Below are 6,000 nucleotides of genomic sequence, written 5' to 3' on the forward strand. Positions count from 1 at the left end.
GCTGGCATTTGCTTTTATAAAAGGAGTTGAGAAAAGAAAAATGCTGTAGTTAAGTCATTATCACTTCATATATTTTGTCACTTTTGTCTGTGAGCCTTACCCTACAGACAGCCTGCAGCAGGCTCAGAGCTGGAAGGAGTAGAAATGTGCAAGCTTCCCTCCCTAGCTACACTCGGTTCAGGTCAGTTCAGAAACGGCTCTTAAACCAAACAACCTACTTTACTGTCAGGAAAATGTATTTGAGAAAGCAAGGTGGAAGGGGAAGTACAACTCACATGGTACATCATTGGGAACAGTACGCCAGCAATGAAGGAGAGAAACAAGGCGTAGAAAACTTGAAAATAAAGCTTTGTTACATTATTTCATTTGTTTCTTTAGTAAGTTAAGACAGGCCAGTGCGGTGGCTCACTCCTGTAATCCCAGCACTTAGGGAGACCAAGGCGGGTGGATCACTTGAGGTCAGGAGTTGGAGACCAGCCTGATCAACATGGTGAAACGCCATCTCTACTAAATATACAAAAATTGCCGGGGCATGCTGGCACATGCCTGTAATTCCAGCTACTCGGGAGCCTGAGCTAGGAGAACCACTTGAACCTGGAAGCAGTGGTTGCAGTAAGCAGAAATCGCGCCACTGCACTCCAGCCTGGGTGACAGAGCGAGACTATGTCTCAAAAAAAAAGTTAAGACAGATATGTGGAAATATACAAAAATACATAATCATCTTTAACACAAGGTAAACATAATTTTTGTGTTTTATAAGTGTCCATGTTCATAAATCCTTTCTACATCTTCTGTGTATGAATATTTTATTTTAAAACCATTAAGTGTTATAGTATCACCCTAGTCATGATAGTTACCATGAATACTTACTATGAGAAGTAAACATCTTTAGTACCTTGATCTCCAGCACCAGAGCTTACATGATAGTTTTGTTTACCGATCTGTATGTGCTTTGCAAGGAAAAATTGATGAAAGCCCCGGAAGCCCCATTAAAAATATAAGCTGTATTTCTGTTTTTTTAGCAAAATGAGGAAGCTGAAAGCCAGCCAGTGTTTTACATAATGGTGTCTCTCCACTCAGCTGATCAGTGTGACATCCAGAATTGCTGTTGCTGCTACCTGTCTAGTCTCTAAGACCCTTTTCAACCCTTGTGACTGAAGACTCTGAACTTTTACAAAGTATCTTGTGAACTGGACAGATGATCTGTTTTGTACTCTGCAGATGCATTTAAAAGAGTAAATCTGGCAGAATGGTAACCTTGCTTCATTCTGACCGTTTTATAAAAGTTACCAAGGGCCCTAAGGAATACTTTCTCCAGTATAGTTTTAACACATAGGATTCCTAGTTAATTGTTACTCTGATATTTGCTGAAGATGTTTATATGCTATACAGCCATACACAGATTCTTCTCCAATTAATTTTAGTATATGCTTTTCACTTTTTCTACAAGAAATGAATTCCAGTATATTTTTATTTATGTTTGATAAAAAAATTATGCCAATACTGTTACGGTAGGTGATAGACTATGTAAGTTTAGAAAAACTAGCAAACGTAAGCAGGTAGGCTTCAATGTTGTTATGATCATGCAGTCATAAACTTCGTTTAGAAATTTTGCATTTGTCTCCCCTGACCTCAGTTTGTTAAATGGGTTTATTTTTACAGATTCATACTCATCATCAGCTCTGCATATATCTGAAGAATAAAAACATCAACATCTTTTGTCCAGCCTCTTTTTCTTCTGCTGTTCCACCTTTCTAAACATACAATAAAGTCATGGGATAAAAATAATTGATGTGTGTTACGGGCGCTTTCACCGTCAGCTGCCTTTCGAACGGAAGAACAGTGGTAATGGATTAACATCCTACTTCGCTGTACTAAAGTGACAAATGGGAATAATAGACTTGGTGTGGCCATTAGGTTCAGTCCTTGAAGATAAGAAACTTGCTGTCTGTTGGTTGTCTTATTTGTGGTGGCACTAGTTTACCGCGTTAACTGAGGTTACTCAGTGTCAATTTCTTCTCCAGAAATACAATGCTAGGTGTTTTGAAATAAAACTTACATAGCAATTTTTTTAAAGTTATCACTTGTATATAAAATCACAATAGCCTGCTAAATCATTGTCTGTGTCTGTAGTATTCTATTCCCAGAAACTATTTGACCATGATAATTCAGTTTATATTCACCACATGAAAGAAAAGTGGGTAACAGAAGAACCCCTAAAACAGGTTAATTTGGATTGTAACAATTCAGTGTACATTCAGTGAAAGAAATTTCAACCCTTCATAGCCAGCAAAGAAATTTGCCTTGGAAGCTAAGTCAGTACCAGCTTTTACCAGCGAAGAAATTTGCCTTGGAAGCTAAGTCAGTACCAGCTTTTACCTATTTGATTCAGTTGCTGTTTTCTCACTCTCTGTATCCATTTGAAATTGATTTATTTTAGATGTTGTATACTTACGTTAGGCTTTCTGGTAATAGTGGTTTTTTTCCTGTTGACAGAGCCACTGGATTATGACACAGGATGAGGAAGATTAAGGATAATCAATTGACTAATTTCATTTAGAATATTATCAAACATTTTAACTAGACATCACAAAAAGGCTTTCTTTCATAAGACTATTTTACATAGAAATTATTTCAATAATTAATGTTGACCATCCCTCTCTTAACTGAATAAAGAAAAATTTAGTTTAATTTATTGCAATTTAATTACAGTACTACCTTCACAACATTTTCATGTGTTTTAAATAAATATTTTTTAATTGGCTAAAGGACATTCAAGCAAAGAAATGCTTTTTTACTTACAATGTCTATCTCATTTGCTGCCTTTTCACTAAGGCTTCACTTTGTTAATAAAAATGTCCGTTGTGTGATGTTTTTTCTTTTACAGTTCACTAAATCTTATTTTCTTGGAATTGCTTTTTGGTAACAGCTCCATGGCTACTCCTCATTTTATTGTTTTCCATCATGCATGCTTCGCTGTGATCCCTCAAGATGTAACACTTGGTACACACGGTTGAGGATATGGAAAAACACTTCCGAAAGCGGGAATTCAGTATATGTTTGTTTTATACTGTTTGATAAGGAAAGTAGGTCCAGTTTTAAGCAGCACAGATGTGCTGGTAGATGCATAGTCAGGAACTTTTTTTCTTTCTTTTAGGTCTAGGGACAGGAGTGAATAGAAGGGGAGGAGAACTCTGTTATGTTGAATACACAGATTAGGAGATCACCTTACTGGGTACACCCCTCTAACCAGTGCTTACAGGTTAATGCATGTTAATGAATACTTTTGCAATTGTAAAGCATAACAATTACAACTACACATCTATTTCTAAAGAATAAAACAGGCCCATATTTATTTACTTCTGTCAACTATAGAGAGAAAGAAGTACCCTCAGCTGTATTTCCACAGATTTCTCCCAAGGAAAAGGCTAATATTAGTCACTACTGTTATCACATCCCTTTGTGTAAGTTTTAAAAAGAGGTGGAGGGAGAGCTTCATTTCTTTGAGGAGATCAGTATTGTAACGTATGTGAATAGATGATAACAATTAATATTACTGAAAGTCCCACGTGAGAGTCCTGACGTCCTCTCCATGCCGCACAGTAATTTGGCTTCTTTCATGGGTTTTTTTTCTTCCTTTTAGCTAATCTCATCCTAAGCATGCTTTATTTTTCCTTGAAAGCTAGGTATTTATCAAGTGCAGATGTTATTGAAAGAAAGTAAAATTCAGTCTCCAGAGTAAACCCTGTGTCTTGTGTCGGTAGTTCGAAAGTTCGAAATGATTCAAATTTCAGCAAAAAGATACTAAATAGACAGAAGTTGAATTCGAACTAGCCACAGAATCATTTGTTTTTATGTCAGAATTTGCAAAGAGTGGAGTGGACAAAGCTCTGTATGGAAGATTGAACAACCGTAAATAGATGATATCCAAAATTAATTCGGCTAGGACTTCAGTTTTAAAAATCGGCGTACCTAGGCAGCGCACAGTAGGAAATAAGTGGTCCTTGCAGCTTCCCCGTTTGACCCACTGTGCTGTAGTTGCATGTGGAACAATCAGCCTTTCTAGTAGGTTACTGTATTGCCCTCTCATTGTATTCCCATTTTCCACAGTTTTTTTCCAGCAGACTTCTTTCTGCAAATTATTCAGCCTCCAAATGCAAATGAACGGTATAAAAATAAGTAGGGAACATGGCAGAGTGGTGCTTCCCAGCCTCACCATGTTGGAATTTGATGTGGGATAAGAGAGTATAGATTTAAAAGATAAAATCTTTAGTTAATAATTTTGTGTTTATTTATTCTAGATGTATGTATCTGAGGAAAGAAATATGGTATTTTTGCTTTCCAATAAAGGGGATCAAAGTAATGGTTTTTATCTCAGTTCTCTAAGCTGGTATATGTTGTAGCTCTAGCAGTATGGAAATGTGCTTTAAAATATGCTTACCTTTTGAATGATCATGGCTATATGTTGTTTAAATATTTAAAACTTACCTTGTTTTCACTTGTGCACTGTGAATGAACTTTGTATTATTTTTTTAAAACCTTCACATTACATGTAGATATTATTGCAACTTATATTTTGCCTGTGCTTGATCAAAGGTCATTTGTGTAGATGAGTAATTAAAAAATATTTAAATCACATTATAATTCTATTATTGGAGAGCATCTTTTAAATTTTTTTCTGTTTTAATGAGGGAAAGAGAAACCTGTGTACCTAGGGTCATTATTTGACCCCACAGTATAACCAGATTCATGGTCTAACAAGCTCTTAATGTGGCTTTTCTCTGAATGCTTGAATTTCACATGCCTTGCATTTCACAGTTGTACTCCATGGTCAGCGGGTCCTTTTTTCACATCGTGGTACTTGTCAAAACATTTGTTATTTTCCTTGGTAAGATATATAAAAAAGGTTTTATAATTTCACTTTGCTGCCAAGGCTGTCATTTTCAATAATGCTGCTAACATGTTCCTATGAGGCTTACTAAAAAGTTATAACTAAGCCTTAAAACTGGAAGAGACTTTAATTTCATCTACCATCTGATTATAAACTCCTGTTACTCACTTTGTTATTCCTCCAGAACTTTGCTCATAAATGATACCTACTAACTGTTTGTTGATCATTGGATATGTCAAGTTAGGCAGAGTATAGGTGTGCCGCCTTAATTCCTTCAGAAGATGCATAGGCAAGAACATTTTCAATCATGTCAGCATTGGTTTTCTGTATCGGTGCTAACAGACTCGTCCTAGTGGGAGGCCCCATACTTTTATTTTAAACTAGGTTTTCACCCTTTGTGTAATTCAAGTTCAGAATCTTCATGTATCAAAAAGTTTGAAGAATTTAGTTACCAAAGATTTAATAGAGCAATGTATGTTTCTTTAGCATGTCTGATTGAAGAATTAACTTATTTATCAAATTGAGATAGCTACCATGTGCCTATAGATAATACAGAGGTATTTAATTACAAAATACGTCTTAAAATAACCACATCCCCGATTCGTGATAACTAGAACAATCATATCCTGCACATACTGGACCCAGTTAGTAAGTGTAGAAAACTTAAGGGTTCAAACAAGTACTACAAAAATTGTTGAAGGTTCAAAACCAGGGGACAGTATCAGGAAGGCTTAAATGTGGGTGATCTTAGCTGGAAGAAGACAACTTCTAAAACTAAGGGTAGGAAAAACCTGTATCATAAGGCATTCGTTTAAATTTATATCCTAAAATGACAGAATTTGGCTTGAAAATTGAGAGTATGTATGTGATTCCTCTCCAAGACTTCTCGTGAGTTACATACACATTCCATAGAAGCAGTATTAACGTGTATTTGTGGTCAAGTCACTGACAAAGAGGTAAATACTACTTTTAAATGCTTTTAAATGAAAATCGTTTTCTTGGTTTGTTTGTTTGTTTGTTTGAGACAGAGTCTCGCTCTGTCGCCCAGGCTGGAGTGCAGTGGTGTGATCTCGGCTCACTGCAAGCTCTGCCTCCTGGGTTCAGGCCAT

At 36.2% G+C, this 6,000-nt stretch overlaps 1 protein-coding gene across 3 annotated transcripts in view; it reads left to right on the top strand.

Moving 5' to 3' along the window:
* OPA1 (OPA1, mitochondrial dynamin like GTPase) overlaps positions 1 to 4,920 on the top strand; it is a 99,920-nt gene extending 95,000 nt beyond the window's left edge. For 2 of the 3 annotated variants that reach the window (XM_025376130.1, XM_025376132.1), the window contains one exon: positions 1,663 to 4,920. The gene's annotated coding sequence lies outside the window, so the exon portion shown is untranslated. The remainder of the gene's footprint in view (positions 1 to 1,662) is intronic. The other variant, XM_025376131.1, reaches the window with a different exon arrangement.
* Positions 4,921 to 6,000: the final 1,080 nt, after the last annotated feature.

Source organism: Theropithecus gelada, chromosome 2, assembly GCF_003255815.1.
Source record: "Theropithecus gelada isolate Dixy chromosome 2, Tgel_1.0, whole genome shotgun sequence".
In the NCBI taxonomy this organism is placed as follows: Eukaryota; Metazoa; Chordata; class Mammalia; order Primates; family Cercopithecidae; genus Theropithecus; species Theropithecus gelada.